We start from the raw sequence: 24,392 nt of genomic DNA on the forward strand, positions 1-24,392 counted from the left end.
GACCAGAGGGGTCTGTGGGCTTTTCAAAAAAGTGACTTCCAACTTGGTCTGAAGGATTCTCTTTCTTCCTGTCTGCTCACTGCTGATGTTTCTAATTCTGTAGGTTGATTGGGTCAAAATTCCCAGGAATGTTTTGTGTATGATCCTGGTTGCTTCTTTCTAGCTCACCCAGAATGAATGAATGAAGGAATGTAACAAGTATTGGTACTTAGGAGTTGCCTTCCTTCACATCCCTGTTACTTCCAGGAATCTGGAGAAAAAGCCTGAGGTTGAACATAAGCTTCACTAATCAGGCCTTTGATATTTTACAAGATACAAGTGTGGGCTGCACATTTATCTTCCTCGTAGATGATTTAATTAACAAGGAAAAAAAAATACTGTTCTTTTTTTAACTGCATGAAAGCAGAGCTGCTTGTTCAGAGTTAATTACTACCAACTCACCAAAACCCAAGATCATACACAGCAGGGGTGAGCCAGAGGTTGAAAAGTCACAGGGTCAGATGGAGCTGATCCCTGCCATCGCTCCAGCACCCCTTTTCTCAAGCTGTCAAGTCAGGTTGTAACTTGGCAACTTGTCTTTAGTCAGCATGACAGATGGAGAGGGGACCGTGGGGAGGGGGTGGGGAAGACTGAAGAGGTAAGGTTTGAGCAGCACGATAGTTGGTGAGAGCTGGGAATTACATCTGCATCTTAAATCACTCAGAACTGAAGTTTTCTCAAAGTCTTTGATGAATGTAGGCATGGTGGTTCTCGATCACGCAGTAGGTGTGGAATTTCTAAACTAGGCTTCTACAGAAAAGCTGGCTTCACCACTTACTTTGTGAGTTTAGGTAAGATACTTTATCTTTCAGTACCTCAGTGTCTTCATCTATTATATGTGGGCAGTAGTGTTTACCCAGAATGTTGTTTTGAGGATCAAATGAGGTAATCTTTGTAAGCAGCTTCGCACTGTACCTAGCACCATATACCAGATATGGTATTATTGTTAGAAATGATTCATTAAAGCTAGAATGATCCATGTGACAATGGATTTGAATTAAAGACATCAGGATGAACTCAGGTTGAGCTTAATGTAGATTACAGATGGATACATACAGAAATATTTACAGACGTGCAGGTATACAGGTTCGTAAACATACATGTATTTCCTAGCTGTGACAGTGGAGGGGGCCTAGAAACAAGGACGCCCTAGCAAATAGTTGCTACAAGCACTCCTGGTGCCCAGATCTTGGTTTCTAATACCATTCTCCAATAAAAGGGTCAGGGCTTCTTGGAGAAATGGTTGATCCTAGGACTAGGGCTGGAAATAGACAAGATGAGCCTAGGGTATCTTGTTGTAGCACCAGAAAGTAAGATAGCGCTCAAAACAAAACAAAGTAAAAACAAACCCCGCCTCCCCCCAACCCCACAAACTGAAGGAATTATCAGGAGCCAACCACGGGGGCTTCCAGTGGCCAAAACTGTAACAATTTGAGCAGAAAAATAAAGTGTATTGGAGTATAACCCAAAGTATAACATAACTATTATGAGTCCATGCTGATACCAATAAATGAACAGAAGAGACAAATCTATCATGCAGGAGAATTTATATAGATATTCCCCCCTTAAGGAAGTGGAGCATACCTTCCTATTCCTGCACAGCAAAGGAAACCATAAACAAAATGGAAAGACAACCCACAGGGTGGGAGAAAATATTTGCAAATGACGCGATTGACAAGGGATTAGTCTCCGAAACTTACAAACAGCTCCTGCAGCTTAATATCATCAAAACAGACCAATCAAAAAATGGGCAGAAGACCTAAATAGACGTTTCTCCAAAGATGACATACAGATGGCCAAGAGGCACACGAAAAGATGCTCAACATCGCTGATTATTAGAGAAATGCAAATCAAAACTACAATGAGGTATCACCTCACACCAGTGAAAATGGCCATCATCAAAGAAATCCACAAACAATAACTTCCTATTCCTTAAGCATGAGCTGCACATGGTGACTTCCTTTCAAAGAGGAGAGTACAAAAAGGGAGAAAAAGAATAATTTTATAGTGGGGAAATCTGACACACTAACTTCAGCCAGGTTATCAAGGTCAACACCAACAGTGATAAGTCATGTTGATAGTATGTACTGCTGACATGGTGTGAAGAGAATGGCACTTTATCTCTGTTATCTTCCTCCCAAAAACCCACAGTCTAATTAATCATAAGAAAAGTCTAATTAATCACAGTCTAATTAATCATAAGAAAAGCAGCAGACAAATTCCATTTGAGGGACATTCTACGAAATACCTAACTGGCACTCTTTGAAACTGTCAAGGTCATCAAAAAACAAGGAAAGCCTGAGAAATTATTACAGCCAAGAGGCGCCTAAAGAGATATGTAATGTAGCATCCTGGATGGGATCCTGGAACAGAAGAAAGCTGTTAGGTGAAAACTAAGGAAATCTGAATCAAGTAAGGTCTTTAGTTAATGATATCAATATCTTTCTTTAATTGTGACATATGAACTTAATGTAAGATATTAATGATAGACAAAACTAGGTGTAGGGTCTATGGAACTCTGTACTACCTTCCCAAGTCTTCTGTAATCTAAAACGGTTGTAAAATTAAAAGTTCGTTTTAAAAAATTATCCGTTAAACCATTCACTCATTACCAAAACATTTTCTTGTATTTGCACGGCCAAATACTCAGGGTATTAAGATAAATAAGATAGCGTGTCATGCCTGCCTTCATTGAGAAAGACAGACAAGAAGGAGATGACTACAGTTCAGAGTGGTAATTCCGATGGTAAGTTTAGGGCTGAATATGGAGAAGGGGACGACTCAAGCTTCCAGTAGACAGGGAAGCTTTCCTGTAGGATGTGCTATTTGTAGGACTGTAGTTCCCACCCCCCACACACACACTGGGATGCTATTCCTGCCCAGTTTCAGGCACTAGACCCTGGCCTCACCCTTCTCTTCTTTCTCTTCTGTGTCCACATCACCCACAGCAATACCAGTTTGCTCCTGGGTGGGATGTGGGTATTGCAGGCCCATTGGGAGAGCACCACAGGAAGGGAAAATGTCACAGCTAAGAAGAGTGTGGGCAGGTTTCTCTGTCTTGGACTCTTTAGCAAGTGGCATTGGCAGAGGTCACTGAGAGAGGTGGAGAGGGAAGGGAGTCCATAAGGCACAGATAGGACCACTGTTACACCTCCCAGTGAAAGAGCTGAGCTGCTGTGCATGATTCGCCAGGACTCGCTGTTGTCAGCCTCTGGGATCAGTGTTCTCAGTAGTCAGTCTCTCCATACTGAGGCTCGCCCTGGGCCCTGCAACTACATGTATGGAAAACAGACTGTATGCTAGACATCGATTAGCAAGGAGAGGTTTGATGTGGTTCCACGAGCAGGAAGACAGCTTGTGCATTCAGGAAGCTCAGCGTAGTGCTTCTCCTGGCATTTGAGGCAGGACAGTTCTACACTGCGCTGGACAGAGGATGTTCAGCATCCCTGGTCCAGCCTCAGTCATTATAAGAAGACGTTAGCTGCCACCATCTATTGAGCACCAGGCACTGTGCTAAATCCTTTATGTCATCAGTTCAACAATCCTGTGAACTGGGCACCATTACTCTCCCCATTTCACAAGTGAGGAAACGGAGGCAAAGAGCAGTTAAGTGGGTCACACAGTGTGACACACAAGAAGCGGGGACGCTCGTCTGAGCCCTCTAGGGGACTGACCCTAGAGTCCTTGCTCTTCCCTTTCAGGTACACAGCTTCTCCCAAATGCCTAGAGGAGAGGGACAGCAGACTCAACTGGAATATGGGCAGATGTTGGTGCATACATCTCACCAAAGAAAAGGTTTGAATGACAAACACCTGAGAAGATACTCAACATCATTAGTCACTAGAGAAATGCCAATTCAAACCACAGTGAGATCCACTACATGCTTGTTAGAATGGCTGACACTGTGGTGAAGATGTGGGAGAGTGGAACTTATGTGCTGCTGGTGGGAATGTGAAATGGTACAACCACTGTGGAAAATAGTTGATCAGTTTCTTACAAAGTCAACGTACACCTACCGTGTGATCCAGCTGTTCCACTCGTAAAAGCATATGTCTGTACAGAAACTCATAGCAGTTTTATTTGTCATAGCCCCAAACTGGAAACAGCCCAGATGTCTATCAACAGTGAATAGTAAAGTGTTGGTCCATCATTAGAATGGAATACTACTAAGCAGTAGAAGGGAATGAGCTATTAATATAAGGTACAACATGGATTAACCTCAAAATAATTATACTGCGTGGGAGAAGCCAAACAGAAAGAGTACAAACTATGTAATTCCATTTATTAAAAATTCTAGGAAACGCAAACTAATATATAGTGACAGAAAGCAGAATGAGTGGTGGCCTGCAATGGGGCAGTGGGCAGGGTAGGATTACAAATGGGCACAAGGAAACTTTTGGGGATAATGGATATACTTACCTTGATTGTAGTAATGTCTTCACTGGTGGGTGTCTGCTGTGTCAAAACTTATCAAAGCAAATGTTTTAAAAATGCGCAGCTTATTGAATGCTAATTATAGCTCAGTAAAGCTTTTTTACTATTAATTAATCAATTTATTTATTTGGTCGCACCAGGTCTTAGTTGCAGCACACGGGCTCCTTAGCTGGGGCTCGCATGCGAACTCTGAGTTGCGGCACGCATATGGGATCTAGTTCCCTGACCAGGGATCAAACCCAGGCCCTCTGCATTGGGAGCACTGAGTCTTAACCACTGCGCCACCAGGGAAGTCCTAATAAAGCTTTAAAAAGAAAAAAAGAATACCAGAAAAGAAACCAACAATAATAATAGCGTCTGCAATCACTTATATAGTGCTTACTGTATTCCAGGCACTGATTTAAATCTATCTCTAAAAATTGTTTGGTCCTCATTTTAAAAATAGTACATAGTAGGTGCTCAATAAAAATACTGGTTGTCACTTCTTTCCTTCTAACCCAAGTTAATTCTCTAGCTACTCTGACTTTATGTGGGCTTCTCACTGTTGTGGCCTCTCCCGTTGCGGAGCACAGGCTCCAGACGCGCAGGCTCAGCAGCCATGGCTCATGGGCCCAGCCACTCTGCAGCATGTGGGATCTTCCCGGACTGGGGCATGAACCCGTGTCCCCTGCTTCGGCAGGCAGACTCTCAACCACTGCGCCACCAGGGAAGCCCCTCTGACATATTTTACTGTTCTGCTCTTTTGATCCTTAGCACAGACCAATAGGTATGATTATTTGTGTTTTAATGGTAGCAGTTTGTACCTCAGATGAAGCTGACTTGCCTAGTGGGTCCATGTCTCCATTTCCCCCCTTGACCCATGCTGTCCAGTTGAGAGCTGGGGCATAATAGATGCTTAGCAACCGTATGTCTGGATTGCTTCCCACCCACACCCCTTGCTGACAAGTGTGCAAGCGCTTGGATTTTCCTAAGTCTCCTTTCACTCCTTCCCAGTCCACTGGGGCTGTCTTTCAGCATCTGTCTCCGCTGAGTGGGGACCAGCTAACTGGGAGAAGACCCCCGTGTCTGAGGTGCTGTCAGTCTCGTTTCCCACCCCACCTTACCGGGGACACCTGCGAGTTCACTCGGCCTCTCTGGGAAGTGAGAGTTTTACTGAACAGCTTTACTTCAGTGGGGCCTGGGAGATACAAACCAGCCACACCTGCCCTCTCTTCTTTCCTCCACCACACAGTCCTCTGGAACTCTCCATTCCCATCCATCACCCCCCTGTGCCCTTGGGGGGAGAACAGGATCCATTCCCAGCAGCTCTTCAGGAGGCACTTTGGCTCAGAGTGGATCTGCAGCCTGATCTCTGTTCTGTTGGGAAAAGAGGGTTCAGGCGCCCTAGCGTCTTGGGCTCTAACCAGAGAAAAGCCACCCTCAGACCATGCCATGTCGTTGGAGCTGCATTCTTTGGGTGATGACTGTAGCAGCTCTGTGTTTCACCCAGGCCCAAGCTAGAGCAACAAAGGATGCTGTGCATGATTCCTCACAAGGGAAATGCAAAGGCAAATGCAAACCCCAGTGAGACCCACTACATGCTTGTCAGAGTGGCTGAAGTCCGGCAAGGATGGGGAACTGGAACTTTCACACGCTCCTGCTGGGAACGTGAAATGGCACAGCCCCTTTGGAAAATAGTTGAGCAGTTTCTTACAAAGAAACTCTCATACCTATTGTATGATCCAGCTGTTCCACTCCCATAAAAGCTGGGCAGGGCTGTCTGGTCCCATGTTTCTGGAAGCCCACCAGGAACGCAGCAAAGCCAGGTGTAACACAAGGCCTTTCATAAGGTCAGAAACAAAAGCCTCTGATGAGAGTCTGTCAACTGGCCTGAGCTCAGCTTTCCACAAAAGACGGCAGCTTGCCTGGAAGAATGGTAGAAGCAGAGGGAAAAAACAAAATTAGCAGCAGTAACAATAGCAGCTAATATTTACTTCATGATTATCATGGGCTAAGAAATGTGCGTCTATTATTGTGTCTAACCCTCATAATAACCGTATGCAGTTATCAGCATTATCCTCCCATTTTACAGGGACTGAAACTGGGTCTCAGAGAGGCAAAGTACTTACCCAAGTCATATAGCTCGTAAGTCCTAGAGATAGTTTCTAACTCAGGCTGTTTGATTCCAGAGCTCACATTCTCAGTTCTTTGCAGAACGATGAGACTGGGGCCATAGCATGGGTTAGTCATGCACACGGGTGTTTTGCAGAAATGGGGTGAAGTGATTACAAGGCAGATCTTTTCCAAAGGCTGGTGAGAACTGCAGAGCGAGGGCTGGATGCAGCTTGACCACAGTGTTCTCATTTTCCCTCCTTCCCAGTCTTTCAAATCTCTGCCTTTCAAGGGGCCCCCAGTCTAACGATAACAATAAAAATAAATAGCATCACTTGTCACCATCATCCCCTGGGCGGAGAGTATTTATGAGACTTTTTATTTGTCATCTTCCCTGTTTCTGTGCTGCTTTGTGGTCAAGTACTGAATTAGGCAATTTGAAGACATGTGGCTAACTTCCCAAATCACAGAGATGTTTTGTATTCGTTTGGAAGAGCATGAAATGAAAACCACATTGATTTTTTTTTTTCCCTTTTTCTATTTACCACTCATCTGCTGTATGGGTGACTGTGATACTGTGGCTGCTGAGGACGACCTAGCAGTGATGGAAGTATTTGTGCTCTTCCAGCGAATGAGTGAGGAGGAAAAGGAGGCTGAGACAGCCAGGGCAGAGCCCTCGCTAAGTGTCAGCTACTGTGCCACGGGCCTCAACACACATCAGCTCATCTAGTTTATTAAACTACGTAGTCACCAACCGAACGAACTTTTTGGCCAACCCAATGCATACATTTGGTTCAGGGGTTTCAGGATTTTCGCCTTGTTGCTTGCCCCTTATTTTTTCATCCCCATCTCCCACTCTCCTTGTGTGCTCCACCAAGGGCCTCTTTTTTCACCTTAATTAAATTTTCATATTTTTTTGTCCCCCAGAGCCATCAGAAGTTTGGTGTAATATTCTGTTCCTCTACTTAACCAGTGTTAGAACACCAGGAGAAATAACATCTAAGAGACCAAAGATCCCAGAAGAACCCATGAGAAATTTTTTGAGCAATCAACGCTGAAGGATTGAGGTTGAAAGTCTCCTTCTAATGAACAGTCAGTGGCTCCCTATTGCTGATAGGAATAAAAAGGTTCAGTGTGAAAACTGAGTAGACATTTTGGCCATGTTATAGATTTGAGATATATTCAGTTGAAAAAGAATGGAAGTCTTAAATCCCAAGGAGGTGAAAGTTACTGCAGTGCTGTGATGCATTTTTTTAAACTTTTTTTACTGAAAGATAATTCACATACCATAAAATTCACCCCTGCCATGTATTTTTCAAGCCTCTAGAGAACTGAGTATAGTGATGTTTGAGAAAGAGAAATTCTCAGTGCCCAGGTTTTAGGTTATACTGTGGAATGATACCAGCACGGGATCTTTATTACTTACAGAGGTAACAGAAAGATACCACAAAGCAGTAAATTTCCACTTGCTTGCACTTAGGGTAGCACCTGACACATGATATGGGTCTAGTAAATATTGGATTGATAGATGGGCAGAAGGACAGACAGAAATATACTGGGCAAACATCAAGATTTGTTGAAGAATAAATCGTGCCATACCAGTTTGGTGTCCTTTTTTTAAATTTTTTTTTCTTTTTTCTTTTTTTGATGGGTTGATAGGCTGTGTGGTGAATGAAGGGACATCTAGCATGTCAGCTCTCTGGTCTTCAGGAAGGCTTCAGTTTCTTTCTTGATGAACTGACCCTTCCCACTTGACACAGCAGCGTTGGTCCATTCAGTCACAAAATTCCACCCACCTAAGAATTGATTCTTTTCACTGAATTATACCTTGAAGCAGGCCATAAGCAAAATCATAAAACTGATTGAAAAGTATTTGTATCATCCAATTGCCAAATTTGTGTTTGGGCCTCCAGCCATTGGTTTTAGCCTTGTGTGGAGCCAGGCAGAGACTGAGCCTTGATTCTGTTGGTTGGGGAGATGTTTAACTGGAGAGTGCTTTTGAATGATCGAACAGCCGTCCAGGAGTTGCTTGACGTAGACAAGTCACAGGCCACCCTGACTTACGTACCTGCCATCCACCTTCACGTTAAACTCCACTGCAAGTTCCTCAGGTTTCTATGTAACTCTCAGCTGAGAGATTAGCTATGATCTTCAAAGGCAGGGCTAGGGTTCTCTGGAATTAGGGAGATGGCCCACGAAAAAAAAAGAGGGAGCCCACAGAGAAGATGGCCAGTTATATTAATATATGTACTCATTCTTCTGTGATATGTAAGACCCTAATTTGCATGGACCTACTTTGACAGACTCATAGTGAAGATGGTCCTGAATACTAAGTCTGATGGTTTCACTCTCCCGATTAAAATCTCTCAGTGATTCTCCCGAATTCTAGCTCCACGTAGGAGATCTCACGTGATCTGAGCCCTGCCCACCCCTGGCCTCATCCCCTGCTATCCCTCACTTTTCATCCTGTATTCTAGCAGGTACATCTCATATCCTTATATGAATTCCATGGGGACAAAGTTTAAGAATAGAGAATATCCAGATTTTAGAAAGTTAATACTGTACGTCTACAGTATATTACATAACTATGCCAGTGAGATCTGGGGTAGCACCCATAATCAATCACATTTGTATTTCTGTAGTAAAACTTGCGAATATTCAGACCAAGTAGGTTAAATAGGTTCTAAAGAGCAAGATATTTATTCATTTTGCCATCCAATGAATCATGAAAATACTTGGGTATTTGGAATGCTTTGAATTGAAGTATGCACTTCTTGAAAAGAGCCTGTGCTTTCTCACTTGGCCTTAAGGCATATTTTTCTCTCTGCCTGGAGTGGCCACATCTCCCTTCTACCTGGTGAGTATCATTACCACCAGAATCATCATCATTATTATAATTCACATTTATTGAGCACTTACTATGTTATTTGATACTCCCAGTAAACTCTGGGATGGCCCGCATTGTATTATCCCAAATGTTCAGATGAGGAAACTGAGGCTCGGGGAGGTCACAAGGCAAGGAGGAGGTAGAACTGAGGTTGAACCAAAGCCCAGGGACCCTAGAATCTGTGTTCTTAGTCACTACAGTATCCTCAGTATGTGTCTTCCCCAAAGTTCCCCAAAGGTCAGGTGGTACTTCCATGCAACCCTTGTTCCTTTCACCAGCATGTCTGGTGAGTTGTACCTCCTCAGAGGCCCTCAGAGTTCTTTAAGCCCAGCTCTTGGGCAGCACTTACCACTCCCTGTCTTCCCCACAAGGCTGAGCTTAGTGAGCAGTCAGGGAAAAGCCTGCTTCATGCTCTTTGACCATGGCACATAGTAGGCACTCCACACATTGTGTGTTATCAAGTTCACCCAAAGAGGTGTGCTAACAGATAGCAAATAATTTGTATCCCCTGTGAGGTTAGATAGTAAACACCATCACAATTTCAAGGATAAAAAATTTGGATCTAAAAAAGGAAAAGAAATATTCACCAAGAAAAAGGCTACTCAAGTTTATGTGTGGTATATGTAAAGAAGAGGAATTTGCTGGGGACAGTATTTTAGGGATGAACAAGGAACATGTTTATACTTAGGAAACAATAGCTAGGATTTATTAAATAATTACCATGTGCTGGTTTCTCTGCTAGGCAGTCCGTATATAGAATATCTAATCCTCACAATAAATATGTGAGATTAATTTATGAAAGAGAAAGATGTAGTAGCCATGTTTTAGGTTAGAATAAAGAGTAATACAAATCTATTCAGATATAACAAAAGTCAAATGTCATTAGAGGGCGGTAGCCTAAAATGACCCAATAGGGTATATTTCTCCATCTAAGAGATGATAGAATGGAGGTCAGAAAGATTACAGAGCTAGGACACGGCAGGGGAAGCCAGGTCTGGCTGGTCTCCTGTCTTTTATATTCACTCCTTGAAAACGTTAACACGGTACCTAAGTATATCCCACTATCCTACCCAGAATTGGGTCTGGTTTCGAGTTCTGCTTCTGGAAAAAGCTGCTGGAACTTGGAAGGAAGCACATAATACACAGCTACAATGTGTTAGGGAAAGTGAGCCCCACGAGCAAAGTTTGGGATGGTTAAGATATGGGCTAGTTCTGACTGCTTAAGAGAAACCTTATGGGTTGGCTTAATTTTCTTGTTTATTAAAGTTTTTGTGATCATAAAATGACTAACTCTTTCTTGGTGCTTTAGGTTTGTAAAATGCCTTTTGGAATGTAATGCTCAGAATTACTAAGTGAGGCAGACAGAGCAGGTGTTTTCTTTTTTTAAGTGAGGCTCAAAGAAACTGAGTGATTTGTCCAAAGTCCCACAGCTAGTGAGGGTTAGGGCCAAGACTCAGATACATATGTGAGCAAACCCCAAGCCTTTTCTGCCACGTGCTTAGTTGGTTCATCTTTGTTTACTCAAATTGAAGGATCCTGCAGTTGGGGAAAGCCTGGTTCCTCACAGGAAGGGCTCTCGATTCTTAATCGCTAGTCCCCATTTGTGACTGTAAATTCTCCATTGAACTGCCAGCCAGTGGTTCTCGATTACTACGCATAAAATGTCCCTGGAAACTCCTTACAAATGCAATTCTTCAGGTGCGACTCCCACAGGGGGTGATTCATTGAGTCTTGCTGGGAAGGAGTATTTATGAATCTGTCATTTTAACAAGTGCCCCAGTGATTCTAATCAGGAACTTTCAGAAAAATGGCTTTAAGCTCCTTCCGAGTACCAGTGATATCTTTCCGTCACTGTTTCCTCAGTGCTTAACAGAGCGCCTTGTACATAGAAGGTACTCTAAATTTACTTCAGTGAATTATGAAGTAAATGAATGTAAAAGTAGTATAAAATGTAGTAAATTAAGTTGGATGGTCAGTCAGTCCCTGCTGGTTTGGGTCACTCTTGGAGGTTTCTTGAGTCTCCATCCTTTCAAAGAAATCCTCTCTTGGTAGGCTTAGGTCTAGACAGATTTAGAAGTCAGGACTTGGAGAGAGTACCTCGTAGAATCTGCCAAAAATTAGAGATTGTAGAATTCTTATTTTCTTATGAAAAGCAGGATGAAGTGAAACCATGGGGGACCCCATTTGCAGCTCTGTGCAGACAGACTCAGAAACCAAAGCATAGACACACCAGGATGCAACAGGAAACCACAGGGGTCTAAGATCTTTCAGTGTAAATAGGAAGTTAGAGTTTACTTTTGAACAGGCAAGTGCCAAGTTGAAGTGCAGTGTGTAATCCACCTCTCTGCCCAGCCCTTCCTTGAGCCCGGGCACAGATGAAAAATGATTCCATCTGGGTAAAAGCGTTTTCAAATGTTTGTTCTGATCAGGGCTTGGAGCAAGCTTCTTTTGTTTGTGCTGGTGAATAATTTGGGACACAGGTGCAGTTTGGACTTGAAAGCATGAATTGCTCTCCCTGGTTTTCCCTGTAGTGATATCTGAAACTCCCATCTTCCTCTACAAAGTCATCTTAGTTCACATACGTTCATAAAGCATTTGCCGTTGACAGTTACCTTTCATATACCCCATCTGCGGACCTTTGTGTCCAGGTGCATAGTAGTGGAACGTTGGTGGACACTAAATAGGTACTCCGTGCCAATCGGGTTGACATCTGTAATCGCATTTGATTGCTACCATTGCATTGGAAACTAGTAAGTAGGATACAAATGATCATCACCATTTTGAGATAAGGAAAATGTGAGAGTGATAGAAAAGACATGGGTTTTGAAGTCAGTTATGAATATACTTAAATGAATAGTTATTCATTTAAGTATATTCACATCCAACATACTTCAACTTTCTTACCCAGGGTGCCTTCTTTTATTCAGCCAGTTGTTCTTGAGCTTCTACTGTGTGCCAGGCCCTGCAGTGAAAATGGTGAGCAAAAGTAGACACAGACCTTACAGTCTAGTGGGGAAGAAGGGTTCTAAGCAAACAATCACAAAAACAGGTAAGTACAGACCTTGATAGGTGCTTTACATTCATACCCTGCTGCTGGGAGTACAAATTGGTGTACTCACTTTGGAAAACAGTGAAGCGTTGTTGGAACATGCACATACCCTGCACTCTACCAATTCCATTCCTAAGTAAAAACCTGGAGAAACCATTGTACCCTGTACCAGTGTGTACCCAGAGACAGGTCCAAGAGTATTCATAGCATTATTTTTCATAGTAACTCCAAATTTGAATCAACCCAAATTTCTACTACTACTAATAATAATAGAATGAATAATAATAATAGAATGAATAATAGAATGAATATACTTAATTGTCTTATATTCTTACAGTGGCACACATACTTAAATTGAAGGAACTACAGCTACATAAAACAATGTAGATGAGTCAAACAATTTTAAGTGAAAGAAACAGGGCATGAAAGAAAATACAGAATTATTTTATTCATATAAAATTCAAAGAGACAAGAGAGTCAATACATTTTAGGAATGTATGTATAGGTGCTGAACCTAGAAAGACAAACAAGGAAATAATTTTTTTGCCATGAATATCAGGACACTGGTTACTTACATGGCGGTGGGTGGGGTGCTGGTTGTTGAGGTTAAAAAAAAAAAAGTGCCTTCCCAGAGGGACTTTGGAGAAGTGGCATTTACTGGTGAAGGATGGATGAGTCTTTATTATCAGTTTTTGGATTGTGCACATCTGTTTTATACACTCTTCTGTATGTATGATATGTAAGTGCTGTGAAGCAGGGGAACAACCGTGGGAACATAAAGCCAAGTGACTGATAAAGTTTGGGTGGTCGGCTTCTGTAAGGCAGGGATGTTTGAGCTGAGATACTTTGATTAGGTAACTAAGCAGAGTCTAGTAGGGAGCAAGGAGGGTTATATGTGGCGGTGGAGAAGAGGAAAGTGGTCCAGGAAGAGTACAGCAGGATAATGGGAGGGAAATTGTCAGATTGTGTGTGGGACAGGAGAGAGGCGTGACACAAGTTAAGGCTGGAGAAGCAAAAAGGGTCAGGACGTGCTGGGTTTATGAGCCTTATGAAAGATGTTTATCTTAAGAGAAACTGAAAGGTTTTAATCACAGTGGGTAACATAAGTAGATTTACAAAGGATCAAAATAACTACAGTTTGGAGAACAGATTGGAGAGAGACCAGAGTGGATGCTAGGAAACCAGATAGAAGGAGATTGGAGATCGGGTGAGAGATGATATCGCAGTAGCTTGTCTCAGATTATGGCGGGGGAGATGGAGAGAAGTGGATATATTTGAAGGATGGTTAGAAGGTGAAATTTATGGTACTTTTGGCAGGGAAAATGCCGAGCTTGCAGGGTGGATGCAATTGGGGCTTCCCAGGAGAAACCTTGCTGGTTAACATGGATGTTAAGGAGACAAAAGAAACATGACATATAAAGGCAGTGTATGATCCTAAATTGGGTCCTAGACTAGAGAAACTGTTTTTCCTTTTCCTGTAAAAGACGTTTTGTGGACAACTGATGAAATTTGAATAAGATCTACAGATTAAATAATAGAATTGTATCCATGTTTATTTCCTGGTATGATCGTTGTACTAGGGTCATATAAAAGAATATCCTTCTTTTTATAAAATGCATACTTAAGTATTTAGGAGTAAATGGGCATTATATCTACAACTTACTCTCAAATGGTTGAAATTTTTTTACATACACACAATGTGTGCGTGTGTGTGTTTATGGGTGTGGATGCACGGATGGATAGATAGATCAGACAGATAGGTAGATAGATAGATAGATATTCTTTTTCATATTCTTTTCCATTACAGGTTATTACAAGATAAGTAATATAGTTCCCTGTGCTATACAGTAGGACCTTGTTGTTTATTTTATATATAGTAGTTTGTATCTGCTAATCCCAAACTCCTTATTACCCCCCTGCCCCTTTGGTAACCATAAATTTGTTTTCTATGTCTGTGGGTCTGTTTCTCTTTTGTAAGTAAGTTCATTTGTGTCATATTTTAGATTCCACATATGATACCATATGATATTTGTCTTCCTCTGACTTATTTCACTTAGTATGAGAATCTCTAGGTCCATCCATGTTGCTGCAAATGGCATTATTTAATTCTTTTTTATGGCTGAGTAGTATTCCATTGTGTGTGTGTGTGTGTGTGTGTGTGTGTGTGTGTGTGTGTATCACATTTTCTTTATCCATTCATCTGTCAATGAACATTTAGGTTGCCTCCATGTCTTGACTATTGTAAATTTGCACTTTATTAAATTATAACATGTGCATGTATTATACACTCTCTGCATGCATGATAGCTTTCACAGTAAATTTTAAACTATAGAGCCAGGTGATCTTTTGTGGTTTGGATAGTCAAGGAAGGCTTCTGTAAAGCAGTGATGTTAGAAGTGTCATATTTTGGTTAGAGAAGAAAGAGGTCCAAGCAGAAGGGACAGTATGAGCTTCATCTGTGAGATCATTATCACCTGCAAAATTTCTTCTCTCTCTTCCCTTCTTTATACCTTTTGTTGTTGTCAATTTTTGTATAATTGTGTTTGTCAGGACCTCCAGTATTACATTGAACAGTTATAATGATTAAAAAGCCATCTCATCTTGTTCCTGATATTAGAGGGGCTGTGTCTGAAATTTCTCTAGTGAATATGATATTTGCTGGAGATTTTTTAGATATGTAGATATATCAATCATTATAGATATAGATATTCCTTTTGTGAAATTGAGAAAATGATCTTCCATAGCAGTCAGGACAGATGATCAGTAACCCGTGCTTGAATAACCACTAAAGTTGATTTTATTTGACAGTTCCCTTCCAGGGCCAGGGAAGAGCATCACTGTGAACTTCACAAAGGCAGGGACTCCATTGTATCCTCTGTGTCTGTTCTAGTGCCTGGGACTGAGTTAGGCATTCAGTACTTATTGAATGAATGAATGGAAGATACTTGTTGAATGAGTGAGTTAAAGTTAGAAATTATTTTTTTAAGGGGAGCCAAAAACCTCGCTGCTCTCTACAGCTTCCCCCCACACACACACTGTGAACAGAGTCAGTGGTGCTGCCGTCCTTACGTTCTCGCAGCACGTGGCACAGTCAGCTGGGCATTTGACGTGGGGAGGAAGAAATGAATGATTCAGTCACAGAACATTCCATTGCTGGCTATTAGACTTTGCCTCTAATGATTCACCTTTATTTGAACTGGAGCCAGGTGGTTAAAGATGATTTAATCAGGACAAACATAAAATACTCTCTTTAATGGAATAATTGCTTATTTCATTTTCTCCTTAAAGTTGGCCATTCATCTCATGCCAGTGTCTTTCAATTTATGTATGTTGCCATGAAGTATTGAAAGTGATTGTTCTGAATTAAGTCAAAAGTACTCACGAAGAATTGTCTTAGTGTGTTAGCAGAGGGTTCAGAATTCCAGTATGAAATTGGAAAGTGGTTGGTAGAGTGGCAGGCTTACGTCCAAAAAGACTTGAATGCCCTAGTAAGGTTATATATAGGTTTATTGGTGAATAACTGAGGGAAGTTGGTTGTCATAAAACAGGCAGTTAGGTAAGAATATCTTAGTAGTTTTGAATACTTTATGGTGGTTCTAATCTTATATGTACTTCTCATTTTAAAAGGGATTTCATTTAATAAGTTAGTTAAAGTAATAGACAGTGTTAGAATGTCTAGTGTCCAGAAACTGATGACATTTTCCTGACTTGGGTCTCTGTTCAAAAAGCCTTTGATGGGCTTCCCTGGTGGCGCAGTGGTTGAGAGTCCGCCTGCCGATGCAGGGGACACAGGTTCGTGCCCCGGTCCGGAGACATCCCACATGCCACGGAACGGCTGGGCCCGTGAGCCATGGCCGCTGAGCCTGCGCGTCTGGAGCCTGTGCTCCGCAACGGGAGAGGCCACACAGTGAGAGGCCCGCGTACCACAAAAAAAAAGCATTTGATGACTCCAGAAAGTAACTGTTAATTTATGGAGCCCTACCTAGCTCTGTCCACCTCCTCTCCCACATACACTCTCCGCTCCAGCTACCTGTAACGAGATCTTATAATGGGGGTCTTCCTTTCCTCGAGCTTTTGGAAGAGGCCCTAGAGACCAGACCACCTACGTAGGGCTTCCTAAAAGACTATAAAACTAGTGTTAAAAGCCACCCTGAGGATGTAAAACAGAAGTAGAAGTCCGAGGGAAGAAGCCAAGGTTGACTGTTGTATCTGAGGTAGTAAGTCAAAAAGTGAGGGCTGCTCTGGGAACGGGCTGTATGTCCACTGAAGACAAGGCAAAGGTGTGTGTGGGTCCAGCACAAGGGATCCAGCTGGGTATGTCATAAATGGGACCCCGTCCAAAAGGAATGAGTGAGGAGCAGTTGAGTTTACCCCTGAGGTCCAGGAATGAAAGGGAGCCACGAGCAGAGCAATGGAGAGATGGAGAGGGATAGAGAGAGGGAGAGAAAGCACACTCCAGGCATACTACTGTGGGATTATGGGAGTCCCCAGAACCGCATCATGAGAGTTCATATTGGACCTGCACCCCACCCTGAGGACATGTCGGAGCCAGATCACGATCCTGTCAGTCAAGTAAGACCTCCCCGAGGCACCTGCCCCGTGTGGAGCAGACTGAGCAGCAGGCAGCTAGCCAGCAGAGGAGAGGGTGGAGGAGGACAGATAGAAGCACCCTGAACCCCATGCCCCCCTGCCCCCAGGTATGCTTCCAAGTCAGCTGTAGCCAAAGGAGAGAGACTTTTCAATTAGATGAGATGGGAGTTTTAAATATTATTGATAAAATGGAGTGTTCACATTTAACGTTGAAGGTGGACCGAGGACTTTTTATTATTTGAGGGTGTAGGAATAGTATTGCTCTGCCTGAAATTTCATTCCAGAACTAGGAAGAAGAGTTCACAGAACAGATTTTACAGGGAGTAGAGAAGTGAACAAAGCGGTTTTCCTCCCGTACGCCGTAACTGTGTGGGCCCTTCCATAAACTAGGACATACTCCAGGCTCTGGCCGTTCTTCCCTCTCTCTCCTACGTTGACAAATCTTTTTCTACTTAATCATATAAGACAACAACATGCTGTAATAGCTTCTTTCTAAAGAACTGAAGAGAGCGAGGAAAAAAAAAACTCTCTCAACCCCATGTCGGACTCCTGTATCCCCATTTATCCGCTGTCTTTGCTTTTCTGCCCTCATCTATCACTTTTCTCTTTGTTCACACCACTCCAGCTGCACTGATTCTTTGTTGTTCATGTAAGATAGCAAGCACACCCCTGCCACAGGGCCTTTGCACTTGCTCTTACCTCTCTGCCTGTATCACTCCTAACTCCATGCTTCCCTCCCTCATTCCCTTGCAGTCTCAGTTTAATGTAACCTCATTGTTAAGGTCCACCCAGATCACCCTGTATTAAAATAACAACACTTGCCCTCATGGCACTACTTAACCTCTCTTTCCTGCTTTACTTTTCTAAAAAGCCTTATCACAGCTGACAGATTATATATTTGAATTTTCCTGTATTTTTATCACCCCACTTTCCACCACACCATATAAATTCCATGAAGGTAGGAGTTTGTTTTTTCCCAGCTATATCCCTAGACCCTTGAACAGTGCCTTGAATATGGTAGCCACTTACAAATACTTCTTGAATCAAGGAATGCTTCCTGACTTGCTTTGGCCTTTCCGTATGCTATTTCTTCAGGCAAGAAAGCTTCTCTTTCCCTTCCTTTTTTACACCTCCACCCCAATGAGCCTGCTAAAATCCTGTGCATCCTTTGAGACCCCATTTCCGTACCACCTCCTCTGTGCCTCTGTCTTAGTCAGATGTTATCGCTCTCCCCAGAACCCTAAGCTCTCGGTTATGTTTCACTTTAGTCTTCACCACTAGATCGTCCTGCCTCAGGCTCATGTTCTTTCTTGATGTTTAGGTTTCAGAGATGACTCACTCGGCAACCGCAGGTCCTTCTCATGTTGTAGAATTGCAGAGTAGCTGTCTTTAAACTCCACACAACAGGATAAATCCTAAATCTAGACTCTCTAATCCCTCAGCATTTTCCTTTCTTCTCCTCTTCCTTACTTTTCCTCTTCTCTTCGTCATCATAAAGTCCCAAGCACATATATGTAGGTCATTTTCTTCAAGCTTCTTTCATTTACCGGTCAAGGAGATAGCCCATCTCTTCCATTGACTGGCCTTCCCTGTGACCGTGCTACGTAAGGAACCCTTCTCTCACTTGGCCTATGGAACAGTTGAAATGCCCCCAACCATTAATATTATAAAGCGAAATGGTGTCTCTCAATAATGGCTTTGGTAAACTGGTCATCTAATTTTTTTTCAAGTGTACAAGTTTGTTTATATTTACAATACCCTACAAAAATGGAAATTTAGAAACTTTAGTTTTTATTAACTTTTTAAATAATTTTAATTCATTGAGTAATTTTAACGTAAATTAATTTATACATGGGGGAAATGATATTGGGTTGTTGAGCACATGAAATCATCTTCTGTCTTCCCTGAAATGGTTTGGGAGATGAGGCTGGTCAGTCATTTTAGCTCTGTGCCTCCCTCATAAGATCCCATTAAGGTTTTGACCAAGAAGATGGTAATATTTCATGATGAAACTTGGAGAAGTTAAAATTTTATAGATGAGCTTATGCTTTTTCTCACTTTTTTTTTTTTACTTCCTCCCTATTTTTATTCCCGGAGACCATTTGCTTGAGGAGGAATTTCATCAGAATCCCTAGTTGAGAACCACTGTAATGGACAAAATTGGACCTGGAGATAAATTCTCTTACAAGTTTTATGGAGTGAGATGCATTGAACAGTAGATTAAACAGCTTGTTTATAAACTATCGGTCACCAGCTTAAACAGCACCTCACCTGTATTAACTGAGCCTCCTCCCATGATTCCAGGCAAAAGTCATCACAAGTTCCTTTGTGTTACTGTAGCACTTTATTCATATGTATGTTGTTGCAGTCATTTTATTTTATAAAAATGTAGCAAATGGGTGTCTCTGCCACTAGACCTTGAGCTCCCAAGGGCTGGGACAGTGACGCATTCATCTCTGATACTCAAGGTCTAGCATGTAAGAAACAGTGAAAGCTGAAAGGATATACTGAGCTACAGTCTGCCCAGTCCCATTAATAGTCGGTGGGCATTTCTTGAGTAACTGCTGTGTGCCAGGTATTTTGAAATACTGGTGTTCTTTATTGCTTATAGTGACCCTAAAAAGCTTTGTTATACCTGTTACAGATAAAAGAGGGTATAAGTGATTTACCCAGCCACAGAGTCAGTCAGTAGCACCCCTGGCCCTGAACTCAAGTCACTGGGAGCCAAATTCTGTGTTCTTTCTCCCTTCTCAGAGCTTAAAAGATCTTTCAGGCACCCGTTGATAATGCTTAGCTACCAGCTCTATAACAGCATGAAAAATATTTCTAGAACTGTGATCATCCATTCAGAGAACAGTTAAGAGACCCAGAGGGAACCTTTAAAGATCACCTAATTGCATTCTCCCATTTATAGGTGACAAAGTGGAGTCCCAGAGAGGACAAAGGTCTTGGCCACCATCTCCCCTACCAGCTTGAATCATATTATTCTTCCCCTTCCCATCCGCTCTGCAGTCAGTACTCTTAAGTTCTCAGCAAGTTTGATGACCCTGTGTATGGCGTAGCCCATGTTGACCTCTCTAACCCCATGTTGCACTCTTCTCCTTCCCCTTCTCTCTCCTCCAGCCCTGCTATACTACACTCTCTGCTTCCTCTCCTTCTCCCTGAAATGCCCTTTATTTCACTCCTCCTGGCTAACTCGCACTTAGCCTTTAAATTTTAGTTTGGGTGTCATCTCTTCCTGGAAGCTTTCAGACTACATTAGGTGGATTTCTGTGTGCCCCCATGGTACATACCTCTATCACAGTGCTTGTTGTGTGGTTTGTTTGTTGTTAGTTGGGTATATGTCGTCCTTACTCAGTGGCTGTGAATTCCTCAAGGGCAGATATTGTGGCCTGTTCATTTCTGTATCACTAATGACTGGTATAGCCCCTGACACAAAGTTGGCTTTCAGTGAATTTTGAATGAAACAGTCGCTCACTTAGGATTCAGGTCTGAAGTGGGACAAGCATTGAAGATGTGGTGGTGCTGAATGCTCACCTTTTTTTGGTGTCTTGAAGGTGTTCTTGAAGGCTCTCCCAGTCTTGAGGATCCAAAAAGCCCACCATTCCATAACGCCCAGGTGGTGGTGTTGAACTGCACCAAGAACTTCTGTAGAAAGGTCTGGCATGGCCTGTGCAGCCTCCTCGCCCAGTTTTGAGGCTCTCATAGTATCTGTTCTTCACTGCCACTAAGGGAAAAAGCGCTTTCAGAGCAAGGAGAGCTGGGGGAGGGCATCTAAGCCAAAGTTGTCAAGAGGAGTCAGGACATAGAAGACTAAATTCAAAGGCCAGGCCCTTGAGATCAGGCTTGTTGTGAGTGAGAGATGGAGATGAAGGTCTTGAGTGAGATGTTACCTGAATCAAGGCAGAAGCGGGTCTGAAGTGGCTGACAGTTTCCCCTGCCCCTTTGAGATGTCCGAGGCTCACATTTATGTATCGGCTTTTCTGCCAGTGCTGGTCAGGTGGTTTAAAGGTCCAAGGTCAAAGTAGCAAGTTTGAAACATTCAAAGCATGGAGTGGCAGAAGGTGGTAGAGAGCACAATTTGGGTAAGCGTAGATGGATTAAATGAGGTGAGGCAGTGAAGGGCTTTCTGGAGAAATATATTAGAGGCAAAGCCTCTTTCTCCCTGCCTAGAACTGTTGACTTAGCAAAGCACAAGAAACCACACATGCTTACACACCAGGAGGCTGATCCAGAGCTTGGAGGCTCCAGAGGGCCAGGGAAGGCCCAGCTCTGTGTGGAACACTTACGTAGCCTGTGACCGCAGGAACTTTTGGGCAACATAACAGATAATCATCATTCACTATGCATTCAGTTGTGAATCAAAACAAACCAAAATGAACCACTGTGCAGTTTCAGCCTCTGGTAATCCAGAATATGTGCGCTTGAGAGGGGGCATCAGTGGGTTTGTGGACTTCTAGCTACAAAACAACCAAAACATAAATTGAGATTATTTCTCCCATTGCCTTCAAGAAAAAAAAAAAAAAAAAATCCCTACTCTTTAGCATGTTGTGAAAGGATTTTCATCATCTGACCTCTGCCTGCCCTCCACTCATAGGTCTGACATTAAATACTTGCATGTCCTGCACCATGGCTGCCTGACCTTGGGCAAGTTATATAACCCCTCTGAGCCTCAGTTCTCGCATCTGTAAAATGGGGATATAGATACCTATCTTACAGGCCTGTAATAATTATTACATGAGATAGTGCAGATAAAGCCAGTAACCCAGGCTTTTGCTCACAGCATGTGCCAATTCAACATTTGTGTGATTTACTGTGCATTCTACATTCCAGCCGAATCATAACACCTTCTTCAAGCCATTGTTGTGCTAAGAACTTATACCTTTATTGAAGTGCTTATCAGAGTCTCTTGCCATTTTGGGATTAGCAGTCAGACATCATGATGACACTGAAAACTAGGACAAGGACAGTATCTTTTTCATCTTTGTTTCTCCAAGGCTTGACACATAGTAGGTGTTCAATTAAATGTTTGCTAAAGAAGTGTGTGCAGTGTCTCTGCTCTAGAGAGTCTTGATTCTCCACAGGCCCCAGATGTTTCCTGGGCCCTCCTCTCTTCGCCTGTCTTAGGGACCTGCTCGGTGTCAGAAACCACACCAAGTGCTTTGCATGCATGGTCACAGCTAATAGCCCCACAGCCCTAGAAGGCAGCTGTGGAAACTCTTCACAGATGAGTGCAGAGCCTCAATTAACAGAAATGCTTCAAGTGTAAACATTAGATGTGTTTTTTACCATCAACCCATTAGGGACACAACTTGAGATCCAAGCCATCCTCTGGGTCTGGCATAAAAATGAGACACAGATTTCTTCCACCTAAAACCTACTGAATCTCCAGCCATCTGCACCCTCTGCCGGCACCTCTGTTATTTACACATGAGCAGGATTAACCAGGCTGGTCTGCACTCTTCACTCAGAAAAAAGTAGATTAAACATTGCCTGGCTTAACATTTCCTGGTTCAGAAAGTTAAATAATCAGCTGTCACTTGTTGATTATTTACTGTGTGCAGGCAGTATGTCAAGGATTTCTCTCTGTTGCCTCTGATCTTCCCAGACCTTCTGGAAGGTGAATACTCTTGTCTGTCACTGACATGGAAGAAACCGAGATTCATCAGGCTCTCATAACTTGCTGCACGGGCTGTGATTCCCAACCTGGCTGAACCGAAATGCCTCTTCTTCATGGCACTATTCAGCTTCCAGGAAGCAGTCTCACCGCCCCCCAGGCCTCGTTAACCAGCACTCCCCTCTGTGTATCCCCCAGGGGCAGGTATAGAGGGTGGAGGAGTATTTCCCCCTACCATGGCTGAGTGCTCAGTCACCACCCTCCAAGAGCAGGCCAGTGAAGTGGAAAAATAGCTCTTACCCCTAACCCTGACATCTGTCCCTCAGGTGAGAGCCAGATTCTCAAATTGCTAGGCCAATGGCACATAAGCGCACACCACACACAGAGGGTATCAACACACAGAGTGTTCTGCCAGAATTCACACATCCTGGAAGCCAGGCTGGCCCTGGTGGCCAGTTTCATTTAATCTTGTGTCTGATTGCTGCATGATGAGTGGAGAGAGGGAGAAAGGCAGGACCCTAGGGAAGCATACTGAGCTCCAGAAACCAGGCTTGGTTTGCTCATTAAGGGTACCCTTAGGCAGCGCCCTTACCCTTGCAGGCACCACGAGTCCCTTTCTGTCAACCCACAGCCCAAACTAAAACCGGGAAGGAGAAGGGCTGGTTCCACCGACCCCCTTACATTCATCTGACTTTTCTGGTTCCCAAACATCCAAGAAGCAGCTAGCTATCGTAGGAAGAGCTTTTGGAGTCAGACAGATCTCCATTCTGCCACTTGGCACCCGTGTGACCATGAACAAGGGCTTTGAATTTTTGTGAGCCATGGTTTCTTCATCTGTACACCAAAGGAAATGGCAGCGTTCTCATGAAGACTATACCTGAGAATATGTATGAAACCATCAGCACATAGTGGCAGCTTGGCAAGTGTTAGCTGGCCTTCCCTCCCTCTTTCCCCCTTGTTTACTTGCAATGCCTTTAAAAAAGAATAAAAACCATTGTAATTGTCATTTGTTATGTTGTAAGCCAAATACATGACTGATTAATAACACAGAAACTCTATTTAAACCACTCTCCCAGAACCGTAACCCTGTCCTACATCAGGTCATATATTTTATATTTTACAGATAGCTGCTTTTTTCCCTTTTCTAACCCCACCTCCACCCGCATTCTTTTTTCTAAGGTAATCCAGATGGGCCCTGGTCCGTTCTCATACACTAAATAGCCTATAGCCTAGCCAGGGGTTAAAATCAGACCTGCCTTACATGCAGAGGATCTATTCATAACAAAAGCTGCCTCCTCCTGGCCATTGCCCACAGCTGAACACTGTTACTCTGAAGCCCCCGTTTCACTTGTTTCTGATTGTTCTGCAGTGTTCACATATTGCCTGTATTAGCCGGGTCTTTTATAAGAGTACAGGCACAGGGCATACCCTCTCAATCAACTTCCCCTCTGAGCATCCTTTCTTCTTTAGTCCCCTTGCCTCTGTGGTACAAGCCATTTCTCTTTTATAAGAACTCATTTAAATAGAAAAACAATTTTTAAGTAGTTTCTGTTTTTTGGGTTTTTTTTTTTTTAAACATGAGTCTCCCTTAACATTCCTAAAGAACTGCTATTGAATATGGAGAGTATGAAAAGATACCCTGGAATGTGTGAGTTCTCTCTCTTTTCCTCCCCCACAATATAGGA

General features: G+C 42.9%; 1 protein-coding gene and 1 long non-coding RNA gene across 17 annotated transcripts in view; one reads left to right on the forward strand and one right to left on the reverse strand.

Annotated features, from left to right (window-relative positions):
- FGGY (FGGY carbohydrate kinase domain containing) overlaps positions 1–24,392 on the forward strand; it is a 425,082-nt gene that overhangs the window by 242,990 nt on the left and 157,700 nt on the right. The window lies entirely within an intron of this gene.
- On the reverse strand, positions 608–6,903 carry LOC116749357. The gene is made up of 3 exons (XR_004348587.1): positions 6,582–6,903; positions 6,183–6,377; positions 608–5,829 (listed from the first exon to the last, which is right to left on the reverse strand). It is a non-coding gene; the product is annotated as an uncharacterized LOC116749357 (long non-coding RNA).

Source organism: Phocoena sinus, chromosome 1 (assembly GCF_008692025.1).
Source record: "Phocoena sinus isolate mPhoSin1 chromosome 1, mPhoSin1.pri, whole genome shotgun sequence".
Taxonomy (NCBI): Eukaryota; Metazoa; Chordata; class Mammalia; order Artiodactyla; family Phocoenidae; genus Phocoena; species Phocoena sinus.